The sequence below is a fragment of the Podarcis vaucheri genome (assembly GCF_965113315.1).
Source record: "Podarcis vaucheri genome assembly, chromosome: 11".
Lineage (NCBI taxonomy): Eukaryota > Metazoa > Chordata > Lepidosauria > Squamata > Lacertidae > Podarcis > Podarcis vaucheri.
In genome coordinates this window covers 27,912,833-27,927,749 of record NC_138749.1, presented here as the reverse complement: position 1 = coordinate 27,927,749, position 14,917 = coordinate 27,912,833, and the positions used below count along the sequence as shown (strand labels likewise).

Sequence of the window (14,917 nt, the reverse complement as noted above, 5' to 3'; positions counted from 1 at the left end):
TTCATTTCCATGGGGGAGGGATATCTTATGGAGGGCATTTTCCCCTCTGCTTATCTTTTTACTGAGCCATCTGGTAGGTTTAGTTCTTAGCCAATAAGAGCAGAGGGTGCAATATCTTTATATGTATCTCGTTAGTCACCCAGCAGATCAGGGCTGAAACCTGATGTAAGAAAACATGACTTACCTCCCCGACTCCCCAAATAGAAGACCTCTCAAATGAACATACTGTCAGTCTATGCCTAAGGGTGGGTTTTTTTTTACTCCCCCCCCCCCAAAAAAAATCTCATTTAAAAGATCACATGAGGAATGACAGGGTGGGATTGTGGTGAGATAATGTAACAAATTAAGAGTCTGTTCTATCAAATATCCCCATAAAGACTTGAGTGGGGAAAATGTTACCCTGAAGGGCTGTTATGCCTAGGGCAGAGCCGAATTTAGGTTTGATGAGGCCCTAAGCTACTGAAGGTAATGGGGCCCTTTATATGTCCAGCTGTCCTTTGTCAACAACAAATTGTTGCTGTTTTTTTGTGTTGAATACCACATTTTTCGCTCTATAAGACGCACCAGATCATAAGACGCACCTAGTTTTTGGAGGAGGAAAACAAGAAAAAAAATATTCTGAATCCCAGAAGCCAGAACAACAAGAGGGATCGCTGCGCAGCGAAAGCAGCAATCCCTCTTGCTGTTCTGGCTTCTGGGATGGCTGCACAGCCTGCATTCACTCCATAAGATACACACACATTTCCCCTTACTTTTTAGGAGGGAAAAAGTGAGTCTTATAGAGCAAAAAATACGGGTATATGATATATGGTAATTTATGGACCTAACAGGTCCATACACAACACAAAACACTGTTGCTGTATGTAGGTTTTATTTTATTTGTTTTTATCTTATATTTTGGAAATGTAGATCCAGTTTTTTCCCCTTAAAATTTTTTTTGGGGCCCCCAAGACAGTGGGGCCCTAAGCTTTAGCTTGTTTAGCTTATACGTAAATCTGGCACTGCCCTAGGGTCATTGTGAAGGCTTCTACTTCCTCCAAGGATTTTGGGGGATCCATCTCTCTGTTGGTTTGCATTGTGGAAGGCATCGATTTGCCTGAAACATAAACAGATTTTAATTAATTTCCCCAAATCACTGGGGAAATAATTCCCTGTGATTGAAAACTGGCACTGTCTGTCATCACGAAAGGTCTGCCTGCCTCTCTGCTCCTTCCACTCTTGAGTTTTTGGTGTTTTTCCAGTCAGCTTGTTTTGTCTGTGAGAAGAGGAAAGGTTTTTTTGACAGGCACAGACGCAAAGCAAGTTGGAAGGTTAGGGAGTCCCTGATCCACCTGAGATGCCTTGTTAATAACATGGTCAGACTTGGAAATAGGAGAGCCTTCCCCAAATCACCCTGATTCAACTCTTAATTTGGGGCGCACACAGAGTTGAGGCACTCCTCTGCCTTTGAGTATCAGTTATGACATCTGTGCTCATTCTGCTTGTCTTTCCTTATTCTCCTTTTTAGTGTTGTTCTTTTGTAGATCATTTATCCTGTCTTACTGTGAATTCTTCATAGCTGTGTACAGATTTTTTAAAGCTAAACCTGTCAAAGTCAAAATTTGTTTAAGCATTCCTCCAGACGCTTCTTCCTTTTCCAATTCTTTCTGTTACTTTGTCAGTTGGTGATGTTCCCGCTTATCTTTCTCCTCAAGCTAGTGAGGCTGGGGCTATGCCTTCCCTTCATTTTTTCTCAGAGGCCATAACTGGCTAAGTCTTGTTATTTTCAACTGTCAAATATTGTTCAAATTGGGTACTTTCTTTAATTCCATTCTTACTTTGATTTGTTGTTTCATTTTTCTCTTGATTGACTAATTTATAATGAGATCTTGGTCATTCCTCTTTATTGCCTCCTATTTCCAATCTTCTCGTTCTGTTTTGCATTCCTCTCACTACCATATTTCTTTCAGCATGCACTTTTATATAAAGGTTTTTATTAAGTTTTTCAATTTTACATCTTAAAATAAACATTTTACGTACTGTCAGATCTCCAACGATTTTATCTTTCATTCCTGCATATTTTGCTATAACCATTTTATTTCTCAACTTTTACATCACTCAAACATTAATTACACTGTTGATTTTATCTTAATGCTGCCAGCATTTTCAGCTGTGTACAATCATATTCCATATACTCAATAAATATTTTTCACTCTTCTTTGAATATATGTTCTTCTCACTCTCTTATTCTGTATGTTAAACCTGCAAGCTCTGCATATTCTAACATCTTAATTTGCCAGTCCTCTTTGTCTGGGACCTCCCTCACTTTCCATTTTTGGGCTAACAAAACTCAGTCCGCTGTTGTTGCATACATAAATAAATTTTGCTGACATTTAGACACCTCAGTCTGTATTATTCCCAACAAAAAGGACTCTGGTCTTTTTGGGAAAGTTATTTTAAACATTTTTTTTCAACTCAGTACAGATCATTTCCCAATATTCTTTTACCTTTTTACATGTCCACCACATGTGAAAAAATGTTCCCTCCATTTTCTGCTTTATACATCTTGGCCAACCTCCTCAGAGTTAAATACCATCTGTGAATCATTTTCATATATTTCTCTTTCAGTGAATAACATGCAGCACATTTCAAATCGTTCTTCCAAAGTTTCTCTCAGAGGCTTAAATCTATGTTGTGTCCTATACCTATTGCCCAGTGTGTCATTAAAGCTTTGACTAGCTCATCTTTTGTTTCCCATTCTAATAAAAAGTTCTACATTTTGGACAATAGCTTGTCCTTATTTTGTAATAATTGTCTTTCAAATTGTGAGCTTTGGTCCAGGAATCCATTTTTTTTTATACTGTAACTTAAACAGCATATCATGTAGCTGATGATACTGTAACCAGTCAGTAACTCGGCTCCTTACGTCTTCCATTGGTTACAGTCTGGGTTCCCTCCCTGTAAGGTCCAACAGATCCCTATAGGTCACCCATTCTTTCTGCATGCACTTTTGATCGTTTCATCATTGCTTTCTTTTTCTGTTTCACATTTAGTTTAAGATTCTATTACTTACTGTCTAACGTGGGGATAGTTAACAAGGTGCCTTCCAGATATGCTGGGGCTCCACCTCCCTTCCCTCCCCCCCCCTCTGACCCTGGCCATGCTGGCTGGGGCTGATGGGAGCTGTAAACATTTAGAAGGCACTCTGTTCAATTATCCATTCTCCGTCTTCTGCTTATCTTTCCGCTTCCTCACCAGTCTCCACTTATGGAGAGGTCTCCTGTATCCTAAGGCTTCTGGGACACTCAGGGACCATGGAGTTATCCATATGATTCATTTCTTTTGGCTTGCCTATCTCTAATTGCTCTGATTTTTAGTTTCATTGTTAGTCCCATTCATCTCATGTGTTTTATTTAGGACCTAGTTTTTTATAATATTCTCAGCTTATAAATATATTATGTGCCATGTGTCTGCATCAATTCTAAAAATCTGTTGTGAGTCTATACTGTGCACAAGGACAACTTTCAGAAAATGGGCAGAGAAGGAATGCCATCAAAGACCTCAGAAATTCAATAGATAGCATTTTTTAAAAAATTCTTTTGGCAGAGATAAAGCCTTGCTGGGACTGTACATAAAATTCTTCAATATAATAAAGTAATTAAAGTGTCATTTCAGATAAACTCTGTTTGTTACTTTTGTTTTAAATGTGGTGGTTGTGCAATAAATTGTCTGAAGCAAGTGTTTGAATCTGGGCTTTTACGACTGCGTGGCTTCCTTTTCACTGATTATCTACCAGCCTCTTCCAAGAAGTAAGTAGCCTGTATGGCACAAACTAAATGTAGCAAAGGATGAGTTGATGATGGCAAGCAGAAGTCACTGGCACTCATACCTGCAAGATGGATTCTTGATGTGGAATATTTTTTCGCTTTAGGTGCATGTTGGAATCTCATGCTTCAGTTGTACTAGATGAACTGTCTTGTTCCCTGCGGTCCCATTACCCATTAGTTTTCACATTAGGGCCAACTTGCTTGGTAAGGTGTTTCTATAACCATTGTACCTGAGGCAGTTAGATCTAGAGATACACAATGAGGTGTGGTATTAAGTGAATCTCTCCCTCTCTCTTGTTCTGAGAGAGAGAGAGAGAGAACAATGTGTTCCCATCAATGTATTATTCACCTACCAAATTTTCACCTGGTTGTTTTGAAGTCTCGGTTGCTCTCAACTTTCAGCACTCAGGTCACATTTATTTTCAGGAAGACTCAAAAGGTTACAATTACAACTGCAGGTTATTCACGTGTCAGGGGTTGACCCACATATTCTCTCCCTTCTCTCACGTACTTGTTAATTTCCATTTAGCTTTCTAGACCACTGTCCCCAGTGATTGTTTCTGGTTTATGAGAGAAAATTTAAACATAATAAAACATAAAGAGTTTTATTTAAAATATATTCATTCTCAAACCAGCCACACTGAATAACTGAAAAGACAGGATGATCAGATCAGCCTGGTAGCATATTGATTGCTGTTCCCTGTATCCATGAAAGCCCACCCTGTTTCTCACCATTCCTTTCTCTCCCCAGGGAGAGGAGACCCCACTCCTCACAGTCACAGTTGACAGACAGGAGGAGTTTGAAGTGCAACAGATCCTGAGCTCTCGCTGTCATCTCAGTAGGCTTCAATACCTGATCCACTGGAAGGGTTGGAGTCCAGAAGATTATCTGTGTAAGAACACAGACAATATTCATGCCTCTCACTTAGCTGGGAACGTTATCCAGAGAAATCCAATCCCAATGACCAGGGTGTGTGGCGTCACTTGGGAGAGGGGATGATGTCAAGAGTCACATGGAGGTGTGACGGAGGGCATGGTCAGATCCTGATAAGTGAGAGGAGCTTGGGAAGATAGATCTGGAGGACTCTGGGGAAGGTCCCCGGGGCATGAGGGTAGTGGATTTTGAACTCCAAAAGATGTCTGATTCCGATGAGATTCCCCAGAGGTTAGGGACTGGAGAGCCGCCCTCTGAAGGAAGATCTATCAAGCTCTCAGAAGTTTGTGTCATTACCTCAGGCCCGGAGGTGCCTGCCTTGCGTGATGGAAGCCCAAGACACAGTGTCCACCTTGCCTTCGCCACCCAGCCTGCAACTTCCACCACCAGCAGAGAAGCCTACACAACACAGATAAGAGAAGATGGGCAATGGTGGTGGTGTGGCAGTGGGATGTGTGTGTGGCATGTTCCTGTTTTGCCTCAACTGGAGTAATGTGATGTGCTGCCCCTTCATAACCTCCTTTCCAGACACACACCTCTCAGCTTCTCCAGCCAAGGAGCTGGCTCTGGAACCTTCCTCTGTGACACAGGAGCCTCTCCATTCAGGGAAGGCAGCTGAGAGTAGCAGCAGAAGCAGTAGTAGTAGTATGAAATAGTAATAGCAATAATAATTTATTATTTATACCACACCCATCTGGCTGGGACTCTGGGTGGCTTCCAACAATATATTAAAAACACAATCAAACTTCAAACATTAAAAACTTCCCTAAACAGGGCTGCCTTCAGATGTCTTCTAAAAATCAGATAGTTGTTTATTTCCTTGACATCTGATGGGAGGGCATTCCACAGGGCGGGCGCCACTACCGAGAAGGCCCTCTGCCTGGTTCCCCCTAACTTCGCTTCTCACAGTGAGGCAGCCACCAGAAGGCCCATCAGTAAACCTGATGGCAAGCCAACATCCGCTCTGCCTCCATCACCTAGGACACAGAGACACCAATGCCAGCATCCATGACCCTCCCCTAGCCAGCCCACTAGAAGGAGTGCCCATTTACTTGCCCAGTCCCTGGCCACTTGCCATGCTAAATTTTGGGCCTGCCCCATCCTCCCAAAGGAAAGTGCAGGGAGCATGTTGCTTATTGGTTCATTGGCTTAGCTTGTGCTAGCCATGCTTTTGACATCTTGTACAACTTGCCTTATGTACTGTTCCGATCTGAAAATAAAAGTCTTTGGCAAAAGCCAGAGTCATGAGTCCCTGTTCATCATCAAATGAGGGAAGCCAGGACAAATCCTTGCAACCCCAAGATTGGCACACTGTGTGGGGAAGAATTTTAATGTATTTATCTTATTACATGTATATCTTACCCTTCTAGCCTGATGGAACTCAGAGCGGCGTACATTAAGTTCCCAGGCTGTTTCCCTCCAGGCACTGATCAGACCCAGACCTGTTTAGCTTCAGCACGGCTCTGTATCATGTGTCCCCAGGTCATCTCCTTGGACATGAAATGCCTTCTATCTGGCATCAGCATCTAACCACTGCACTCTCAAGCATTTCTCACTACTGCTTTAACTTAGCAAGTCCTCCCTCCCTCCCATCGCACACCCATTATAGATCTGGCAGCTTATGGCCCACACATTCCACCGTATTTTATTACTAACAACTCAGGCTGCGAGGTGAAAGAGACTGGCTTCCATCGCTAGGTTGTAGCATACTTTGTGAACTTGGCAAGGCGTGCGTAAGAGATGTCTTTCCAACAGAATTACTGGTGGTGCGTGTGTGTGTGTGTGTGTGTGTGAGAGAGAGAGAGAGAGAGAGAGAGAGAGAGAAGGGAGGAATGAAAAGGAAGTAAGTGTGGAGGTTGGTTTGCTTATCTGAGCAATCAGATTGCTCTGCCTCTAAATGTGCATTTGATTTATTATGTTTACCTATTAGATAGTGAGCTGAAACTATTTAAATTATCTGGCCAAGAAAAACCCAAGCGTACTTGCCCCTCCCCCCCCAGCAACCTCTGAGTGCATGTACAAACATGAACAAACACCAGCACTCTAAGCTCTACTTCTGATAATCTTTCTCCGTCTGCTTTTTATTATTTATTTTTTTAGGAGTCTGAAATGAACAAATGGCCTGCTTTAAATTATATCCTGTACCAGAGACCTGGGCATGCAACTTACTTCACTAGCTCCCATGCACCTTTAAATTATGTGGCCATCACTTGTGTAGCAGGATTGTGGTACAGGCCTCACAGGCAGACACTGGCAAGGCTACACAGATCACATTATTGCACGGATAAACTGTCCTTGAACATGTTCTCTACTGTTTTAGAAAAGCAAAGGGCCATTCCCCACATCCAAATCTGATTTACAGTATTGGTTCCCACCTTTGGCCTTAGTTTCTGAAGGGATAAATTCTGGAAGTGATTTCCCATGATTCACAGTGTTTTGGCAGTAGCTCGTGATGCTATTCCATTCTTTTAATGTCTGAGGAATTTAATAATGTATAGATTTTTTCTGAATGACCATCCTGCTGTTGGTGTCTATCCAGCTTATGTTCCTTACTGTTACTAGCAAAAAACTAAGACGCTGCCACTTGTTTCTGACAATCATTATGAGAAGGATGGGCAGCCTGCTTCTGAAGGGATCTCCCATCAACAGTGCTCAAATTGGCGGGGAAGGGAAAGAAAGGAAGAGGGCCCTTAACTGAACCCACAAGCCCCACTCCAGGGACTGGGCAGAGGAGGAATGGTGGAGACCGCCTCCCCAGCCTGACTCTTCCAGAGAAGAAGTCAGTTCAGAATTACAACAGGGTTTGAGGGAGGTCACAGCTCAGAGGAAGATGAGGGGAAGAGTTGTGGAATAATGGGAGAGGAGGAGGAGGCAGAGATGGAGCATCAGGCTGACATGTTATCACTAGAAAGCATTCCAGACCCTCCATCTCCCAGAACCTGGTGTGCCTTAAAAGTAGGAGAGCAAAGAGCTCAAAGACAAATGGCCCTGAGTGACAATTGTCTTCTTTGATGAATGAGGAAATCGGAGAAAAGGGGGCGGGGTGGAGATTTACTCATGGGAGACTGTTTAGGATTTCTAGTGGGCTAGGATTGGAATTGTTTGTAATCCTGCCACTTAATTCACATTGAGTTTGCGCAGTTTGCGTAATTGATGCACAATACAGAACCAAGAGAACTGGTTTTTATTGACGTAGAGCACGTTCCCTCCTTCTGTCTTTTCATGCAATGTACTCCGACTGTAAGCCATGGTTTTTGCCAGTTTTTGATGCCAGAGCATCATGAATCCATCAGTTTTGGAGGTTCACCTTTTCCTGTTGCTTCAGATTGTGGTCTTGACATCCTAAGCCTGAATATTTTGGAACAACAGCAGTGGTAGTATGCATATCCCAGTCATGGTCAACGTCTCCTCTCCTCATCTTATGAAATGCCCATATGCTAGTGGTGGATTGCAAGCTATCTTGTCACTGTCTTGGGCCAGCCTGTTGGTGAGTGCAATCCAGGGCTTTTGTGCCTCTTCCTTATGCAAGAATCTCTAGTGTTTGGCTTCTTTACAGAGGCCCAGATGGCACATTTGCATTAACTTGCATAGAACTACTATCTAAACAATTCCTCAGTTTAGTTAACACCTTGATATAAACAACTTAACAGTGCACCTCTGTTTCCCCATTTTTATCAGTCCATCTGGGACTTTGTTCACTAATCTATGCTTTGTGAAGGGATTTGGCCTAGGCTCAGGGTAGCTGCAGTTTGTTCCTACACTTGCATTCCTGATCCCACAAAAATCTTAAACGTTTTTAAATGCGCAAAAAAAGAAATAGAAAAGAAGAGGTGGTGGTGTCTGGTATGTGGATGGTTTTATACTATTGTACATTGTATTTAAATTCTAACATTTATTTCTAAATTTGCACCTATACCTTTGCATCAACACATGCAAGTATTATGCAAGCCTCTTAAGTCCTTCTTTTCAGCGATGCATCTCCTCATTTGGGGCAATGAGTTAAGTGGCCACTCTAGTCTCAGGCAGAGAGTGCTTCCCATCACTGGGTACCTTGAACTGACAATACCATGGGTTGAATCCGACACCCTCTGTGTCAGGGAATGGTTGGAACAGGAAGACTGGGAAGTGTGCACTCAGTCTGATCAGCTTCTGTCCGAAGACGATGAGGAGGGGGAGGTTTTGCCCTCCCCTTGCCTACAACAGTTTCAGGAGGAGAGGGAGAGAGAGAGATGCCATACCATCCCAGGAGGAATTATCTAGTTACAAGATAGTGGAAGAAGAAGGGGAGGTGAGAGTGCAGCCTGCAGAGACCTCCCTGGAGAGTATGGGGGATCCTCCATCTCCACAGGCCCGTCGGTCCTTCTGCATCCTGGAACAGAGGAGGCAGAGGGGTGGGACTACTGGGAGTACCCGTTGGCACTCAGGATGTTGTTGGGGACGAAAGAGGCGGGGCTCAGAGTAGCCAACGTCTCTCTTTGTGTGGAGACATGGATTCCTGGCATGCATGCAAACAGATAATTGAATAAAAAGGAGTATGAAATATGAACTGTTTGTTATTCTTGCCTTTGATGCTTCTGGAGGAGGAGAGGACTCTCTATGCCTGGCACTCTGTAGGCCAAGCAGGGCCACTCACCTATGGCCCCACTCCCATACTGTGGACAAGCAAAGAGCTATGAAGAGTACAGGAACACCTCAGCAGAATGGGTATTATGTGGCTCCTGTAGTATGCCACAGCACTGTCTGTCTGTCTGTCTGTCTGTCTGTCTGTCTGTCTGTCTTTCATGCACACTCACTGCTGCACAGAAGGAATTCATTTCATTTCATAGTGCAAAAGATGTATCAGCAACAATACTCCGACTTCCCCCTCAGGACATCCAAACTTCTATGACTGCTACAAACTAATACGCTGAGAAGGATTATGAAAATCCTCTCATAACATGCCAAATCACTGTATGAATCTTTTAAAATATTATTCAGCAAGTTGAGCTGAACTCTGGGACAGCTTGGCCCACGTTGTCACTGTGTTATATAAAAGTGCCATCAATTACCTTAAAAAAAAAACCCACCTACCCCCCACCAAACCCCAGTCTGCCGCCACCTCACTCTTTCAGGAGCTTGCTAGGCCATAAAAGAGCACAGCTAACAAGAAGCTAAGCAGCTGTTGTTCTTGGCAAGGACAGTTAGATTTTCCCTCTGCGTGTGGCAAATTCAGCTGTAGGGAAACAAGAACATCCCATTATTCAAGTGGGCGAGGGTTGCATTTATTGTGAGTGTTTCAACCATCTCCTTCCCTGACCTTAGACTTCTCCTTAGACTTCTGAAAGTCTAAGAATTTATCTTTAGAGCTGGGGGAGGAAAAGGTGGAAGCAGCCCTTGTGGAAGATTGTTCCCCAAAGGAATGGGGCTACAATGCAAGTACCAGCCCCAGACTCCCCTGTGGGAAAATTATATAATTTGAGGCATTTCTACTGTGGATAAGACCTTTGGCAGCGATGCATGCTCCTAAGGCTTTGCTGGGGAAAGATGCTCTGCTGGGACCCTGTCAGTGGCCATTGGCACCAGGGATGGGGGAGATATTCATTTTGTGTAGGGCAGGAAAGGATGGGCATTGCCCTTTTCAACTGCAAAATGGTGAGGCCCCTGTTATGTTTTTGTAATTCGCACTTCCAGAAACAATATGCAAGCCAAAACTCAGCTGTCCTTAAAAAGCGGCACTTTTCCAAATTTTGTGATACTGTTCTCCAGCATTCTCCCCTTCCCCACAAAAGTGTATAGCAGTGGAAAATATGCCCAGAAATAATAGCGAAAATAACAAACAAAAAGGAATTCTATTGGGGGAAACAGCTTGCAAAAACAGTTATAGTAAGAGAACTGTGCACTGAAATGCAGTCAAATCTTCATGAGGGCTTCAAAACAATATTCGCAAGCAGATGCAAAGATGCAGTGAACTGAATTTAAGATTGGGAAAATGAGAGACACCGAGAGAAACCGAAGTGGGCAGATCCACCCTGCTTCCTAAATTTGCTACTGCTTCTGCTCACCTTTGTTTGCCCACAGGTATGAGGCCTTTTAACATGGGTAGGAAAAGTGATACCAATGGCAGATTAAGGTAAGGAGGAGCCTCCTCATAGCCTTCCTGTGGAGAGTTCAGCACTAAAGGAATTAAGAAGCATTTGAGGGAAGAGTCATAGCCCAGTGGCAAGCTGCTTTGCATGAAGAGGTTCCCCAACGTCTCCCAGTGTGGCTAGGAGAAACTTCCTGCCTGAAATCCTGGACAGCTCCTGTCCATCGGTGCAGACGATGGTGAGCTAGATGGACCAGTGGTCTGACAGGATATAAGACAACTGCCCATCTCCCTTGCTCTTCATGCCCTGTTCAAATGCTTGCAGCATTCCAAGTGTACTGCTAAGGTATAAAAGTATAAAACTGGATTGGGGGAGCAGGAGAGGGAAGCAACAGAAACAAAGCTGTACAGTGGTACCTCAGGTTACATATGCTTCAGGTTACATACGCTTCAGGTTACAGACTCCGTTAACCCAGAAATAGTGCTTCAGGTTAAGAACTTTGCTTCAGGATGAGAACAGAAATCATGCTGCGGCGGCGTGGCAGCAGCGGGAGGCCCCATTAGCTAAAGTGGTGCTTCAGGTTAAGAACAGTCTCAGGTTAAGAACAGACCTCCAGAACGAATTAAGTACTTAACCCGAGGTACCACTGTATACTTTAAAGCCCTAAACGGCCTCGGCCCAGTAGACCTGAAGGAGTGTTTCCACCCTCATCATCCAGCCTGAGGTCCAGCTCTGAGGGCCTTCTGGAGGTTCCCTCACTGTGGGAAGTGAGGTTATATGGATCCTAGTGGGAAAGCACATTTCTGCCTTTGAATTATTCTGTTTTTGTGTGTGTGCAGAAGGAAGACTCCCCCGTTTCTGCCAGCCCAGCTCTTTCCCCTGCCCCACACATTCCACAATCTCACAGGCTTCAATTGCTGAATTGCAATTTATCAGGGTTTTTTTTTTTTTTTTTTTACAAAACCACAACCATTTGTAGGGTAGAAAAGAGGGCAAAATTACACTGTCTAAAGTTTGGGGGCAATTCCACCCCCACTAGACATCCCCAGACATTTGCTGTTTTGATTATAGCTTATCTCCAGCAGCGAGCTTCTCTTAAATAAGACAGTAATTGCTTGTTTCGAAGACATGTCATTATAATACAAACAAGAGAGACGCACGTCATTTCGATGAAGAAAAGAGGAGCTGCGGAAAATGACTTCAAAGTCTTATTTGAGCTCTCTCCCTTCTCCGAGAAGCCCACTGAAAATAAATCACTCACCCAAATTAAGTATGATGTTCCAAACTCGTCTGATGTGATTGTCACAGAATCATAATGCAACATTTGCTATTCAAGCTGCAGCCACCAAAATGCTCCTGATATTGAATTGATTGCACCTCCTTTTACCAGCACAAATTTAGATTAAAAACACTTCCCTCCCCTTCCCTCTCAAGGTCCTTTCATTACCATCAGTCAAGACAGCCATTTGCATCATTTAACCTTTGTGCCGTAATCATGATACTTAGCATTTGTATCATGCTTTCAAGTGTTCAGGGTACTTTACATGTATTATTATCTCGTTACAAACCCATATTATTATCCTCCACATTGCGGCAAGTAGAGGGGCAGGAAGACCAAGTCGAGGAGAGTGATTTGCTCCAGGGCAACTGATGAGTTCATGGCACAGGTGAGCTTTGATCCAGGAACTTCCTGTTTTGCAGCTCAGTCTCTTAGCCACATGATCTCATGCAAGCCTCCTTTCAACGACAATGGATTAGGGCAGTGTGACACTTCTGATTCCTTTACCACCCTTCAAAGTGCAGGAGAGCATCGCAGACTCATGGACCTTCTCCCCAATCTGCCTCCCCTCAAGTAAATATCTTGTCCCCTCATTTCCCATCTTTAACCATGGTTTACTATTCCATAGGAACACACACCGCTGTGGGTTGGCAGTAACTATAACCAAGGCTTGGAAGCAGGTCCCCAAGTCCATGCTGTCCATGTGAACATTTGATCCTGCAATAACGTTTATGTAATATGAACAGCATGCACCAATCAGAACCCAGAAGTCATCCAGGGATTTGGAGTGTGATGTCGCCACCACTCTGCTGATGTCACTCGGCTCTATCTCTCCATTCAGTCTGAATCAGAAGATGCTGTAGGTGTGCTGGACTGGAGACAACTAGGACCAATAAACTATGACTGAATCCTGACAAGATGGAGGTGCTGTGGATAGGCAGCTCTCATGTCTGGGAATTGGGGAAATAGCCTATTATGGTCAAGGGAGCACATCCCTTCAAAGAACAGCTACAAAGAACTTGGGAGCAGTCTTTTACTCAATGCTACCACAGTGGAGTACGTATTTCCAGCAATGGCTAGTTTGGCCTCTATGACCATTCCCGGTCCAGAATAGTCTGACATAAGTAATTTATGCCTGGGTGACCTTGTGTTTGAATAATGAGGGACTGCCCTTAAAGATGGCCTGGAAGTAGTAGCGATTGCAGAATGCCGCTGCCCAGTTAGCAGCTAGGGCAGACAAGATGGAAACATGTGATGCTGATCCTAAAAACACTGGGCTGGTTGCTTGTGTGCTACTAGGCCTGGTTGAAGGCACTGGCATCTAAAATCCTCAACAGCTCAGAACCAAAATATCTGCAGAAGAGTGCCTCTTCAGCCAGTACTGAACCTTGTGATCAGTGGAGGGACTCAGCTTGCTGTTCCCCCCTTTCGATTCAGGACATGCAGCAGGGCCTTCTTCATGGTGGCACCTCATCTTCACCTCATGTGTAGGCAGTTTTATTTACTCAGGTCTTTGGACTGATCCAGCAGGCCTCTTCTTATGCTTTTATAGCTCAGCCCTGACTGTTTAGAAGTGTATCAGAGAGCATGTCAGTAGTTATGGGCACCTAATAATTGGACATGGAAGATATAGATCTCAAGATATAAATCTTGAGCTCTGAAAGTGGCAAACATACTTCTAGGACCTTCTATGGTTCAGAGATGGGAGAAGTGTCTCTTCCAACATTTCCCCCCATCCACACATAATGGTACCTCACTGCAGGCATTTAGAGATGTGGCTGTTCACTCATAAACCAGCATAAAGGGGGGAAAAACATGTTCAGAGTTGCATAGGAATCTGCCTTATACTGAATCAGGCCACTGGTCCATTTAGCTCAGTATTACGTACAGTGGCTGACAGTGACTTCCCAGTTCCACCCAGCTCTGCATGCATCACTGAGCTAAGGCAGCCCTTCTGAGCTACCATGGAGCTGCAGCAAAGACCCTATCACTGACCCCATGCATCAGAAGATGGAAAGTGAAACCCCCCCAAATGTACAAAAAAACAGTGGAGCATTGCTATGGGGGATTAACCTCACTGTTCACCGTCTCTGCTGCTTGCTCTTTGTGTCTGGTATATGCAGCTACCTTCTTTCACAGGGTACTCCTCTGATGTTCCTGGAAGATAATTTGTGTAATTAATTGTGCCAACCTTTCATGTGGGAGCTGGAGGGAAAGAACAGAGAATGGGAAAGTGCCATGGCCTTTAGCATTCTCTTATGAGAACATATTTTCGGTAATCATGGCATCAAGTTGCTTGGCTATGGTTTTCGCTCTACCCTGCAGAGCCGGAAATTTTTGCTGCGACATAATCTTCTCCGTTGAATTCCCTTAAAATGTACCTTTGAGCAGCAGTGAAACAAAATCTATGCTCTTTCTGCGTTTGTGGTTGGTTCTATCGCTTTTACTTTCACATTTTTTGGTACTGTTTTCAAGATGTGGTCACTGGGAGCATTAAAAAATCTGGAGTGACTGTTTTTTAACAAAACTGAACCCTGAATATGAGTCAGTTGCCCACGTTTTCCTTTGGTACCGAAACAGAAAGGTACTAAACTTAATACATAGCAGCCTTCAGATTAATTAGAAGAAACACTCCTTCTTTACAACAGGACAGACTGAATAAATATGATGATTCCACAGTTGAGGACAAGAATCACTCTGGCCAGCACTCTCAGGATGGCAAGCAAGCAGGTGGTTGCTCAATGGCAGAGCAAATGGTTTACACAAAGAAGGTTCTTGGTTCAATCTCCAGCACCCCAAGGTAGTGCTGGGAGAGACCCCCACCTGAAACGCT

At 43.8% G+C, this 14,917-nt stretch overlaps 1 long non-coding RNA gene across 1 annotated transcript; it reads right to left on the bottom strand.

Moving 5' to 3' along the window:
• Positions 1-747: 747 nt before the first annotated feature.
• On the bottom strand, positions 748-6,258 carry LOC309514741. The gene is made up of 4 exons (XR_014212158.1): positions 6,103-6,258; positions 4,160-4,366; positions 3,869-4,051; positions 748-1,096 (listed from the first exon to the last, which is right to left on the bottom strand). It is a non-coding gene; the product is annotated as an uncharacterized lncRNA (long non-coding RNA).
• Between the last annotated feature and the right edge of the window lie 8,659 nt (positions 6,259-14,917).